Raw genomic sequence first — 14997 nt, 5'->3', positions numbered from 1 at the left:
ATTCTGCCTTGGTCAGGCCCCACCTAGAATATTGTGTCCAGTTCTGGACACTACAATTTAAAAAGGATGTTGAAAAACTGGAACGTGTCCAAAGGAGGGCGACTAAAATGGTGAAGGGTCTGGAAGCCATGCCCTACGAGGAACGACTTAGGGAGCTGGGGGTGTTTAGCCTGGAAAAGAGAAGGTTAAGAGGTGATATGATAGCCGTGTTTAAATATTTGAAGGGATGTCATATTGAGGAGGGACCAAGCTTGTTTTCTGCTGCTCCAGAGAACAGGACTTGGAGCAATGGATGCAAGCTACAGAAAAGAGATTTCACCTCAACATTAGGAGGAACTTCCTGGCAGTAAGGGCTGTTCGACAGTGGAACAAACTCCCTCGGAGTATGGTGGTGTCTCCTTCTTCGGAGGTCTTTAAGCAGAGGCTGGATGGCCATCTGTCAGGAATGCTTTGATTGGGATTTCCTGCATGGCAGGGGGTTGACCTGGATGGCCCTTGTGGTCTCTTCCAAGTCTATGATTCTATGATTTTATGAAAGTAATAATTCAAAATGGACTTCTGTTTCAATAACATTTTGACATCCAGTCCAGTTGAAGCAAATCACTTGTAGAATTTGCCAGGATATAAGCGAACATGTTTTACTAATACTCCTATAATACTCCTGTACATGTTTCACCAATGCTCCTATAACCCAAGAATTAACATTGAATGACTTCTGAGTAGATGCATATACAATTACACACTCCAGCAATCTACATCTTTGGACACATATTGAAAAACCTGTCTGTTTTTGCTAGCCTACCCTAATTGGTCCAAACTACTACTTATTTTATGGCCAGTGTAAATATGATATTTTAATTTTGTGTACATTGTCTGTTTTATTGTTGTGCGCCACTCAGAAAACACCTCCTCTAAGAGCACTGAGTATATTTATTTGCAAATAAATAAAAAGATTCCTGTTTGGGGCTGCAGTCCTAAACACACTTACTGCAGAGTAAACATACATCCGTTAACATGTTGGAAGCTATTAACCCCCGCCGCTCTTCCAACTGAAAAGTTGGGACCTGAAAAGAAATAATTGTGTTGTGCTATTGAATAATCCACTTAGATAAACCTAAGTGGTTTCTGGCGTGAAAATGAACACAGTACAGTGTCCTTTCTAGCTGGTGATGTTTGGGCACCCTTTTGCCGGCGCTGAAGCCGCACATCAGTTCTCATATAATCTCCCAGCTTTCTCAGCAAGACATTCTGCACAGATTCCACCCTTGAAACAAGCTGTTTGAGGTGATTAGTCATACAGTATTGTGAATCACTAACTTAACATTTTCTCCTTCGTTCTTCATAGAGCCTTTATTTATTCCTTTCCCCATCAGCTCCTGTCATGCCCCCCCCTGCATAGCTTCTTCCTTACATCTTTCTGCTTTGTAATAACTATGCATAACTTAGCGTTTGCTGTTTAAAGACCATCCCCTCTACCCCAGAAACAGATGAGGCGCTAGCTGGTAACGTTTGGGTGAAACTGAAGCCGTGCATCAGTTCACATAACCTCTCGGCTTTTTCAGTAAGACATTCTGCACAGATCCCACCCTTGAAACAAGCTGTTCGCAGGTATCACTGGATTCACCTCAAGTACCAAGAGAGGAGGGGAAAAACTGTCATCCTGTCCTTTTAAAAAAAGTAATGGCAGACAATGCAAAACCCCACATACATCATAAAATCTACATACTGAAATAAGGAATACATTGATGGATTGACTGATTGGCAATATATTCCCTTGGTTAAAGATTAACCGCTGAAAACACATTCAGCATAGTCACTAAGATGTTGCATTCATCACATAGTTAGCAACAACCGGCCTGTCCTAGTTGTACATGCAGCTGGAATCTGCAGAGGCTGTGTAGGTATCAGAGATAAAAGAATTGCATGCAGAAGGTCACTCAACCCATGACATAACTAGTCTAAAGGGAGTGCTTCTCTCCTGGCCAAGACGGAGCAACAGTACAGTTCCTTATAAAGTAGCTATATGGCATGCATATTGTTATTGTTGTTAGCTGCCTCAACCTTGACTCATGACTACCCTCTGGATGAGATATCTCCAAGGTTGCCTGTCCTCGACTGCCCTGCTCAAGTTATGTAGGTTTAGGACCATGACCTACCTGATCAAGTCTAACCATCTGGTGTATAGTCTTCCTCTATTTCTACTGTCCTCCAACTTTCCCAGCATCATTGTCTTTTCTAATGATTCATGCTTTCTCGTGATGTGATGTGGCCAAAATACGACAATCTAAGTTTAGTGATCCTGTCTTCCAGGGAACATTTGGGCTTGATCTGTTCTAGGATGCATTTGTTTGTCTTCTTGGCCATCTACAGTACCTTCAGCACTTTTCTCCAGCACCACATCTCAAATGAGTTGATTTTCCTTCTATAGTATTGGCTTTCTTCACTGTCCAACATGCATATATGGGGCACATATTCATAGCCTATACTCGCAGTTTACCTAACACAAATGGAAAGGACCAGGGTAGTGAGAGAGGGTCTCTTTTTTGAAGTTGTCATTACAAAACAAACAAAAACAACCCCGTTCCAAAGTTCTAGAATTAGTAGCAAGCACCTTGATTTTATCAGTACAAATGAAAGCATTTCTCAGTAAAGCCTTTCATAATGGTTTCCAGTATTCAAGAACATGCACCTGTTTCAGGGAATCCATAACGGAACCTCAGAAGATACTATCTGGAAATGCTTTGTCAGCTGAACTCCATGGCAGCCAGCTGAAACTGACTATGCCATTGCTGTGGAAGCAAAATAGCAGAGTCTTGATATTATGTAATATGCAGACCCTCAAGTGTGCTTTTATACAGCTGCCTTTTTCTTCCTTCATCCCTTTTCCCCTCTTTTGTTTGTGCTTGCCATTTGTAGTAACTGAAAATGGCCAGAATCCAGCACTGTACAGTGGGTCTTCCACCTTCACTGGGGTTAGCCCATTAAAGTGGAAAAAACCACTATTCCTAGAGAGAAAATATGAACAATTCCAAAATATTTTAATGTCACTTTGCTGGGGGGAAGCAGTGGAAAGGAAAACTACTTTGGACTGTATAACCCTGCACAAACCCTGCATATAGCATTCCCATGTGATCCGAAGGGGTGTTGAAAGCCCTTTATGAATGAAGTAGAATTCTCTTCCGTCATCAGATGGCATTTCCTTTCTCATGTCAGCAAGGTACTGTTTTCATATGAATTAGCAGATTCACACCAAAACCATTGCCATGATTGGCGTACTTTGAGCTGTGCAAGCAAGAAGGCTTTATATATGATATAGGCTTTATGTATATTGAATATTCCTTTTGTTTCTAACCTAGGAGGGAATTTCTGAGAAAGTTTTATATTCACCTCTCCACCTAAACAGGAATTTCAAGATCAACAATACTGGTCAGAGCTCATTCAGGCAGGGCTGAGGTTGGAATAAGATCATGCTTAATTTTCATGGTTGTTATTATTATGTGCTCCTGTAACCAGTTTGCAGATACACATACAAAACCAAGGTAAATAGACTTGGGGTTTCTTTTTTTACCATTAAAAAAAGATTTGCTTCTGTTTTGTTGCATAGGTTTGACACAGTAAGCTTTCCATCATTCTTTGTCCTTGCTAATGTATTTAGCCTAAATAAAAACTATCTGCCCTTATCCTCCTGGGTGCTACCATCTACTACAGGAATTTACTCCACCCTTTGCCACAAATGGCACGATGGAGCAAGCAGGAAGCTCCTGGCAAAGCCTGAAACCTTAAGCACTGAGCAAAGTGCTTCCTTGGATACTCTCCAGGCAACGTAAGTGGGTCACCAAGTACAAATGGAACTGAAGGTACTTCCCCCCACCCACAAGTGGCACTTAAAATGGGTTTCAGATCTTCCCTGTCAGAGAACATATTTTAAAAAAAAATACATAAACTAGAATGTAGATTTGATATTTTTTTAAAAAAAACTCTTCCTCTTTCTATTCTCTGTAATTAGCATTTCCAAGAGAATAACCTTAAATGTTGACAAACAGAATGATTTATACATTGTTCCTAATACTTATTCAAAATACCAATAACAGGCCTTACTGCTCTTAAGAAGCATCCAGGACATTTGAAAGGAGTACCTAATAACAACAGCAGCAGCAACAGCTGGGTGACAGAAGCAGAGGCTGCTGCCACACTGCAGAATTAATGCAGTTTGACATTGCTTTAACTGCCATGGCTCAATGCTCTGGAATCCTGGGGTTTCTAGTTTGTCGCGGCACCAGAGCTCTCTGACAGGGAAGGCAAAATATCACAAAATCTCTGTCCCCAGAGAGGCCAGGTTGGCCCTATCCTTGCTCTCTGCCAGATGGCAGGTTGCATTTTACAGGACTGCTGCAGACCACCACTTTGGGTACCACTGGTCCAAACATCATGACATCCTTACATCCGGCTGCCACTTCATTGGTACCAGAAATGAAAATAAGGACTTTGCATCAAGATTTTGTTGTTGTTGTTGTTGTTGTGTGCCTTCAAGTCATTTCCCACTTCTGGCAACCTTAAGGTGAACCTATCATGGGGTTTTCCAGGGATGAGAGTATGTGACTCATCCAAGGTCACCCAGTGGGTTTCAATGGCTGAGCTTGGATTCGAACCCTGAATTCCAGAGTCCTAGTTCTACACTCAAACCACTTGCACCACGCTGGCTCTGCAGCATCATAGCAAGGAAATATTGATTTGTTAGCAAAGATAGAGAGGTACAAAATGATGCTAGGAGCAGATTCTCTGGAGGGCCAGGGCCCCCAGCATCGCTCTCCTGCCAGGTCTAGTTCTGTTGTTGCTATGGGAAGTATGAATACTTACCATGACAACTGTGTTTTTTCTGTAGAGGCTGAGCTATGTCAAACAGGTTGCCCTTTCACAGTTACATCTACATTGATAGTAGAGTGCAGCACCCTTTGTCAGTTGCACTCATGTTCTGCAGACCACTGTTTTGCGCTTGCTAGTTTGAATGTCAGGATTTACAATGCAACTCGGACCAGACTGATTGAGGCATGCGTTCATTTGCTTTGCATTCTTAAAGTGATTGGCGATATCAGGACATAGTTATCCCACAATCGCAATTGGGTCGAACAGGTTTTGCATGGTTCTGCAGTACTTAAAAAACTTGTGGAACCTGTTAGATCAGAAAGAACAGGATCAAAATGGGACAGAGGAGTGTGTGTCTGTATTACGGGTAACACTCTCTTAAGGGATTAGAAACCACAGATCATGGGTCCATCTCTGGCTATTTGGTGTGATGGCCGGGTTCAGAAGCAGTATCTGTCTTTATTTTTCTGCTAAAAAGGAATGGGGAGGGCATTTAAGCATGACCTTTTGTGCATCTGCCTTACTGATTTGGTGGATTTCAGTGGCTTCCCTGTGCATTCTGACCTGACCTGAAGTTTGGCTACCAATCCTGAAAAACACCAAAGTCAAGACTCAGCACATGTAAATGAACATCAGCCAGGGTCAGGGGTTCTCCAGCAGACAATGGATCACTAAATAAATAGACACAAATCCTCCTTGCATACCCTCCCATCCTGAGGCCTTACCATTCAACAAAGGACCATCACACAGATTAACATGTAAATCACTTCCTCATAACCAAGGGTCACACACTATGTATACCCCACACACCTCCATGCCAGCATTCCCTGAAGATGCCAGCCACAGATGCTGGTGAAACGTCAGGAATAAACGCTTCCAGAACATGGCCACATTGTCCAAATACCCACAAAAAACTATGGATGCCAGCCGTGAAAGCCTTCAACTTCACACTCCTCTGAAATCTTGTGTAGAAAACCCCATGATAGGTTCACCTTGAGGTTACCATAAATAGGAAAAAACTTGAAAGCCATCACAACAACAACAATTGGCAAAACAACCTCTGAGCATTTTTTGCCTTAGAAAATCCTATGGAATCCGTGGGGTTGCCATAAATCGACATGTGACTTGAAGGCACACACATACACACATGTCTGTTTGTAGGCTTAGAAAATCCAGGAATCATGAGTAAACCATGGGCTCACTTTTGGATGGCCAAGTAGCAACCAGTTAGGGGCATGTGAAGTAGCAGGAAAGAAGAGATTACTTCTAAGTGGGAGAGAAGATCCTCTCCCCTTTGCTGCACTCAGCCCATGCTCTTGGGATGGATCAGTGAGATTGCAAGGCAGAGGGTGTGTGCCTCCCAGGTACTGCTGTATCCTGGCAGACAGTTGTAATTTTCGGTGTCCCACCCAGTCAGGTTGGCAGTACAGGACTCAGGGCTGCTTCAGTCCCTGTCTGCTTCTTCTTGCCAAACCACCGCAACTCCCTAATCTGCTGGAACAAGGAGCTTAGTCATGATAAGCAGGTCTGCTGCCTGTCTCCAGCAAATCAGTACAATGTAAGGGACAGGAAAATCTCAAAAGGAGCTGAACTGACGTTGTTATGGATCCTCACTCTTTTGTTTAACATCATCAAGTTGCTAGAATTTAGGCATGGTGAGATAAGCTTGAAAAAAACCCATGGGCCACCTCAAAGAAATGACCAAATAAATAGGAGCTTGATCTACATGGACAGGAGCAATATTTGACTGAAAAGATGGAAAAGAAGGCAGGGAGAGAGGACTGCACAACCTCAGACCACAGGAGGGAGAATTCATTCCATGAAATTAGAAAATTGGCACAGCAGGTGAAGAACCGGCCGAGAACAACCGTGTTTTAGTTTTCTATTTTCAGAGAGCTATGTTTGTTTGCTTGATTGTTTTTAACACGGGAAACACTGAAAACTGACATCCTTTACATGTAAACTCAAGAAGCACAGACTGTAGTAACCCTGACATTCTTCTCTGTCTTATGCTCCAAGCCAACATTTCCATAAGCTGGCCAGGAGATGAGTTTCAATGCTCTACGTAGTTTCATTATTTATTTCTTTATTAGATTTATATCTTGCCTTTCTTCCAAAATAGTTCTCAGTGCCATGTTCCATGAAAGATATTATGCAAAGTTATAGAAATCTATCCTATTCACGTAATTTATCCTGGTTGCAGAATTTGGGTTTTCTTGGTGTAGAATTATTTTCTTTTGCTTATTAACTGCTTATTCAGACTAACCTAACACATGACTATGTTGATAATGTTTTATCTCACTCAGAGTTTAGAAAAGGTATTTGTTCTGGACTACAATGCTCAGAATCCTCAATCCAGCCTGGCCTGTCTTGAAGATTCTGGGAAATGTAGTCCAACAAGAGAGGTAAGCTTTTAAAACTCTGATCATTACATTTGTCTTCAACCAGCCTAAAGGCATTCCTAGGGCCATTGAGATGAACTGCCAGAGTTATTCAGTACAGTACAGTACAGTACAAAAGTATTGAAACACTGATTTTTAATAACAGCTACAAGTAGTCTGCTTCTTTCTTTCTTTTTCTACTCAGAGCCATGCCTTTTGGTTACCTTGAGACTGAGAGATGTGTCTACAAGCCTCTTCTGACTCAGGATGAGATGTCAGGTCATCACCTTCCCTACTGAAAAGCCTGTTTGTTCTTAGATACAAAAATGCAGCCTCTGGGTAGGAAAGCCGTTGAACCACAGCTACCGTTGAATGTTGGTTTGATAGAGGTTCCTTAGTTAGAAAGGTAGCAATAGGAAAGCTTTAAGTGGGTCTATTAAAAAGGAAGGGGGATAACCAGAATGTATGGGTCTAAATCCACTCATTTGAGATGCGGTGCTGGAGAAGACTTCTGCAGGTATAGTGAACAGTTAAAAAGACAAACAAATGGGTACAAGAACAAATCATTACAGTTTGTTTTCCATTCTGAGCTCTGAAAGTAGGACCAATCAGTACAGGGATGTTAACCCCACAATTCATCCTTCCCATCAAGCAATCCTCTTTTATTAAGATTTGTTATGTGTGGCTTTTAGTGCTATTTTTATTTGTCCTGAGGTTTTAAGAAGCCTTTTATAAGCTGCCTTGGACATCCATTGTTCTAGAAAAATGAAATATGATTTTACAATAAGTGTGTGTCTTTTTCATTTGACTTTTCCTTAGTCTTGAGACCACTTGTCTGCCAAGATAACATCTAATCTGGATTTCAGTCAATGGCTGAGGCACTGATCTCTCTTCTCCAAATGAAAGCCAAATGTTTAAGGTAACATTCCTAAATACGTTAGAGGCAGAAGGAAGATCAGGATGTACTCAGTGGCAGCTGGCTGTTCCAATGTCAGTTTGATGATGAATCTGTTTTAGGTTCTAGTTCAAACTTTAAAGAATCATGATACCCAAACTATGGCAAGAACCTTGGATTACTCCTTTGTATTCAAACCTGGACTAGATTAATTGCTGAACTAACATGGGAGCCACCACCCACCTCTAGACCTATATGTCTCTATTTAATTTGACTAGAGCAGTCCTACTCAAAGCAATGGTCTCTGTGCCTGTGCCATTCCCTGAGTCATTGACTTCTGGTCCATCTCGAGTTTCCATGAAAGAAAAAAGCCAGTGTAGCTCAGAGAGCCAGTGTGGTGTAGTGGTTTGAATGTTGGACTATGTGACTCTGGAGAACAGGTTTCAATTTCCCACTCAGCCGTTCTTTGAGAGTTGGACTAGGACTCTGGAGACCAGAGTTCGATTCCCCACTCGGCCATGAAACCCACTGGGTGACTTTGGGCAAGTCACACTCTCTCAGCCTCAGGAAGGCAAAGGCAAATACCCCTCTGAGCAAATCTTGCCAAGAAAACCCCCTGATAGGTTTGCCTTCGGGTTGCCATAAGTCAGAAATGATTTGAAGGCACACAACAACAACCGATGGACACAAAATAATATCCCCACATTGCATAGCCTAAGAAGCACTGCAGTAGGCCACCAAAGTTATTGCCTTCAAGTAGGTTTAGGATTGCAACACTAAAACACTTCCCTGCTATCACACTAAACTAAGCTATACAGCTGAAAAAGAACGTGCAAGAGGAAACAAGTATTATTATTTTTTAATGTGAAAGAAGGTGAGAACATGATTCTTGGTAGTGATGCTAAATTCTTGAGCTGAGCATGTATTCAGAGACACACATACACCCCAATCCTTCATTCTCAGTGTATGCCTGCCACTAGATTGTCCCAGACTTGAGTTGGGGGACCATGACACTGTAGTATGGCATACACACACATACACGTTTGTAATTGTTACAGATGTAATGCCTGCCCTTACTTCTACAGTTGCAGCTTCACCTCATCCTCATTTACTGCCTTGGACTTCAAAACCTCTGTGTGTTCAGAGCTGTTTATTGGCACTCCAAGCAAGAACAAAAACAAATTTCATCTCAGTGTGATTCAGCCTGAACATTTTTTGTTCTTTTCGGGGAGAAAAGAAAATGAAAAAGAATTGCTTTTAATCAAGAAGTTTGTTATTAAAATGAAAGCATACCAAACCTGCGGATATTAAAGCCCTGTTCAAAGCTTAGTCATGAAAATCATTATGAGCACAGATTAAAATTACTATACTTGATGAACTTATTACGATGATCACAAAACACATTCTTCAATGCATAGCAAACAAGAAGAGTTTCCTCATTATATTTAGCCCAAGGTGAATGAGATCCTTCTATTGCCTAAAACTAATTGTGTTTCTTTTGGCCTCAAATCTGTTTTCCTAATTTAGCAAGTAATAATTGCTTCTCCTTCTCTCTCTCTCTCTCTCTCTCTGGAAGTAATTTACATGCAAGCCGTTAAAGTAATTAAACATGAATCCATTACAGGTACCATTTACAATGCAGTTTATATAGTTAACATACTGTTTGAATAGCATTAACACAGAGAGAAAGACAGACAATTTAAATTTAACCTCATACCACCTAGGTATGAGGAAACACAAAAAGTTCATTTCACGGTTAAAATATGTTCATACTGTATTCCTATACGATACACATAAATTATCCATACCTTCCAGTGGTCAGAGCTGACTATCTGCAATTACTTATCCAGAATTTTAACCATGGTTAGCCTAAAACACTGTTTGCAAACCAGCACCTAACTACGAATATAGCCTGGCTTGGAGGCAGCTAAATATGACAGGAGACATATTTCTAACCAGAGCAAGTTCTAAACTTGAAAGAAGGAGGAGGCACTCTCACTTATCTAACCATAGCTACAGTTTCCAAGGGGGTTGGTTGGTTGTGTTAGTTTATGGTACTAAAAACATCAAATAGTCCTGCAACATTGCAAAATCTAACTGGTTTTTGTATGATATGGGCTTTAGTCCCCAACAGTTCATGGCAAACTAAGCTTTCCTACCTTCAAGATGCTCCTAGACTAAATTGCACAAATGAAGTGCAATTATTCTCCTGCACAATTGTGTATGATGCCATCTTCCCCCCACCTCCACCCCAGAAGGGGCCTTCAAATGACTGGAACATCATCCTCTAGGCATTTTGGACCCAAGGGAAGGCATGCGGTGGAAGCACCCAGCTACAATTCTGCAGCTGAGAAAAGAGAATGGATTTATCCTCATATATCTCCAGTAAAGCGATATCATCTCTCTTCTCTCAGATGCAAAATTGTAGCCACTCTCCCCCAGCCACAAAATGATAGTCATACATCCTCTGGACCTTTGACCTTCCCCTGCTTTCAGGGGAGGGGGAGCATTGCACAAGACGTTATACGCCTTCTTTTGCAAAGTCTCCCAGAAGACATACACGTGTTTACACCAATATGACTGGCTGTCAGACTATAGCCCAGCTATCAAGCAGTGTCTTATATGCATTGACTATTCCTTCTCCTTCCAGCCCTTTCCTGCAGTTTAGCCACAATCTCATAACAAAGCCTGAACTTACAGGAGCTCAGCAGAGCAGTTGAGGATAGAAGGTCTTAGAGATGTCTTATCCACATGGTCTCCATGAGCTGAGGTCAACTCAAAGCAAATTCAAGTACAGTACCAGTAATACACAATGCAGAGTATACTGTGCTACACTGTGTCACAAAAAATGATTATCCACCTGACCACTGAAGGTGGTGGTGATGATGATGTTCATATACTTGACTAGAAACCTGCCTTTCAAGAATTTCAAGATACATACAGAAAGTGAATGAATGGGTTTCATCCTCTGTTAGTACGCACCCTGGTTGCATCTACCTGGACAAATAATGTAGTTTGACACCACTTCAAGTGCTGTAGCTCCATCCTATGGAATCCCAGAATTTGTAGTTTTATAAGGTCTTTAGTCTTCTCTGCCAAAGAATGTTGGTGTCTCACCAAAGATTTCCTATACCTTGATCAAACGTTGATGAGAATGGAGACTGCAGTCAAGAAATCAAGAAAAAAAGTAGGAATGGGAAGGGCAGCTATGAAAGAACTTGAAAAGATCCTAAAGTGCAAAGTTATAACACTGAACACCAAAGTTAGGATCATCCATGCCACTGTGTATTTCCCATCACCCTAACCATGTCCACATGTGAGAGTTGGACAGTGAAGAAGGCAGACAGAAAGAAAATAAATTCATTTCAGATGTGGTGTGGAGAAGAGTGCTGAGGATACCATGGATGGCCAAGAAGACAAACAAATGGATCCTAGAACAGATGAAGCCTGAACTCTCCCTGGAAACCAGCATGACTAAACTGAGGCTGTTATACTTTGGTCACATCATCAGAAAGCATGAAGCATTGGAAAAGACAATAATGCTAGGAAAGGCCGAACGCAACAAAAAGAGAGGAAGACCATACACCAAATGGGTAGACTGTATCAAGGAGGTCACGGGTATAAATTTACAGGACCTAAATAGAGCAATGGAGGATAGGTGGTCTTGGAGATGTCTCATCCACAGGGTTACCATGAGTCTGGATCAACTCAAAGGGAGTTAACAATAGATGCTCCCCTTGTTAACCTTTGTCCTATGCTACAGCATGATATATACTTCTCTAGGCTTTCAAAAGTTAGAAGATATGCACACCTCCTAATAATTCAAACAACACCCACCTAAGAATTAAGGGTCACAATAAAACAAAAACCTAACTGTGCATAGATCCCATACATTTCAGTTGAACTCTCTTGGCCAGCCACTGTTGTTACGGCTTTTGTTGTGCCTTATAAACATACAACTTGTACATTTCCATTTTCTCATAAAGTTTCTCCTCATGGCAAAATCAACAAGAACATTTTTGCATGTGAGCAAAGTCTTATCAGGTGTAATGCCCCATCATAGAGAGGCACCTGATGTGTGAGAGCAGGCATCTCCAATGCAAACAGTAGGATACTTTTACAACCACAACGGGGTCCTGTAAATTCAGGCATGACCTTGTGATGAAATGATCCTATTTTTTATTATGTTTGGTGATATGAAACATTCTACCCAGGCTTGGCATCAAAATTTGGCATCCTTAAACCTCAATGGGCCCATTGTTGACACTTTCCCAGAGGTTGAGAAATGTAACTTTTCATACTACAGTTCCTAGAATACCACAACCAATACTGTATGAGTAATTTTTTCCAGGCTCTGCATTTCAGCTAATCTTTCCAAAAAGCATCTGGATCAAGGGGCTGCCATTTAAATTTCCTGCAATGCTTCAGTGCATTGTTGGAGCATCTTATGTACTTGTTGATCTTAACTCAGAAAACTAAGCCGCAGTGTGAAAAAAGAGAGCTTTATTTGGAAAACTAAAGTAGTTCACAACATGGTGCTGCTGTTAGGACTAAAACAATTTCAGTTACACAGTATATTAAAAGCATAGAACAATTCAAATCTTTCTGCATATTCAAACCCCATTCACATACTCAAACCACTACACCATTTGACTTCTCCAAACAGTAGTAGAAAAGCTTTCCTTTTGTTTCAAGCAGGTTTGGTGGTGGGCAAGGGTTCAATAATCAGAGTTTAGAAGGGTACTTTTGAAAGTAATAATTACAATAGTAAAACTCTCCATATTAAGTTCATTGACATTATTGTTGCAGGTCTTTTTTAAAAAGTAGTTATTTACTTGCTGCCACTTTCTCATTATTCATAAGTAAATAAAACAGATTTTTTTGTCAGTTGCATTTGGAGAAATAATGTACTAAGTAAGCTGCAGGCCTGAGATGTGAGTCACAATAGTGAAACTTTACTGGCCTATAACTATTAAAGTAAATAAAATAGTTACCATTACAACACCAAATGAGTGGTGTTAGCCCTTCTGGCATTACAACTGAAATGCAAATAGCAGTTCTTCCGCACTGCAGAAATAAAGCCATTTGATGTCACTTTAACTGTTGTGGCAAATCCTGCAGAAACCTGGGATTTGTAGTTTGATGTGGCATCTGGTCTGTCAAAGAGGTTTGGTACTTTGCCAAACTACAAATCCTAGGATTCTGTAGGATAGAATCGTGGCAGTTAAAGTTGTTTCAAACTGTTTTATTTCTGCAGTGTGTGGACACACCCTTGGTTTTAGCTGTTGGAGAAAGGTTTTAATAACCAACAACCCATTTTTTCGTACCTATTTACTAACCAATTTCTTTTCTGCATATACCTGGGAAAGGGCTTCTCCTGTGATTTACCATGATGGAGGCACATTTAAGGTCATACGAAAACAATGGCATGGTTTGCTCCTCTGAATCTCCTTTGGCCTAACAGAGCTTCACGTTTCTCCATTTTCCCCTTTAACACAGAACTGAAGGTCTCTTGGAGCAACTTGACCTGGAGCGAAGCAATGAGAATCTTGCAGAGTCACCCTTTTTTAAAACTTCAAATACCTGTAAACTCTGATGTCCTTAAATAAATATAGTTTTCTTTTTTATTACTGGAATCTGTGCCTGAGGTATGTTCATGCTCAACTCTATTTTTGTTATTGCTACACTCGTACTATGGAGGAGTCTGGGTTGTCCTTGACTGGAAAACAGGGGGATCTGTTATAAGGGGCTTTAGATATTGCATAAACACTGGACTTTCTGGTCTTTCAAAAATAATAACAAAAAAATAATAGGGTTTTTTTGGATTGTGCCCTTAAAAAGAAGACATTTCTCAAATACTTGTACCATACAGCAAATCCCTAAGGCATCACAACTATATCCATGTGTTTGCCAAGAGTATCATGAAGAAGACGGGCCAAGCTTGTTTTCTGCTCCAGAGACCAGGGTCTAATCCGCACTGCAGCAATAATGCAATATTACACCGCTTTAACTGACATGGCTCAATGCTATGAAGTTCTGGGATTTATAGTTTTGCAAGATTATTTAGTCTTCTGTGCCAGAGAGCTCTGGTGCATCACAGGACTACAAATCCAAGGATTCTGTAGGATGGCTATTAAAGTGGTGCTGAACTGCATTATTTCTATGGTGTAGACGCACCCCAAGTGAGAATTGGTTGATCCATGGGCCTCATGTGGCCTTTTGGGGTTCTGTTTGGCCCTTGGGACTCCAGAAATCCAAAATAGGAGTGACTTTTTAAGCATGGATCTAAGTGACCTTAGATCCATGCCAAAAAAATAACCCCCAAAATTAGTTTTTTTGTCCCCAAACATTGTGGACAGATAGGGCCCTTCCAAGATGCTTCAGATCACCTCACCTGAAAACAACCTTTATTTTTAAAGACAGCCTAAAGTGACAAGATGTTGTTTCTGCACTTACAATGGGTGCAAAAATGGCACCCACAGTAAGATTTTGCAGCCCTCCAGAACTGGAGGAATAAAAAATAGTGGCAAGCTCCCCTTTTAGGCTCCAAAGCGTGTCCAACCCTGCTTTAAGCTCTTTCCACAAATCAAGAGAAAAGTCAGGGAAGAATGGGATTCAAAAGCAATTTTTTTACAAGAGTGGAGGAGTGAACAAGGCACCTGATTTCTGCAACCCTAACACCTTGGAACTTGTGAAACAGGGTATAAAAGAAGTTATATTTTACAACAGCAATGGCTTTAAAAACCCAAACCTATTTGCATTTCAAGTTGCTCCAGCGAAACACACTTTACAAACAAATGATCTCACACATCCATAAAAGAGGTAGCTGTGAATTTCATTAACCACCATTAAAAAGAA

General features: G+C 41.0%; 1 long non-coding RNA gene across 1 annotated transcript in view; it reads left to right on the top strand.

Annotated features, from left to right (window-relative positions):
- The window catches only part of LOC121936065, a 19606-nt gene extending 5833 nt beyond the window's left edge, over positions 1-13773 (top strand). Inside the window, exons 2-5 of the long non-coding RNA XR_006104913.1 lie at positions 3357-3426; positions 7450-7583; positions 8064-8163; positions 13639-13773. This is a non-coding gene — a long non-coding RNA (uncharacterized LOC121936065). The remainder of the gene's footprint in view (positions 1-3356; positions 3427-7449; positions 7584-8063; positions 8164-13638) is intronic.
- Positions 13774-14997: the final 1224 nt, after the last annotated feature.

Source organism: Sceloporus undulatus, chromosome 7 (genome assembly GCF_019175285.1).
Source record: "Sceloporus undulatus isolate JIND9_A2432 ecotype Alabama chromosome 7, SceUnd_v1.1, whole genome shotgun sequence".
Taxonomy (NCBI): Eukaryota; Metazoa; Chordata; class Lepidosauria; order Squamata; family Phrynosomatidae; genus Sceloporus; species Sceloporus undulatus.
This window is presented reverse-complemented; position numbering and strand designations above follow the sequence as displayed.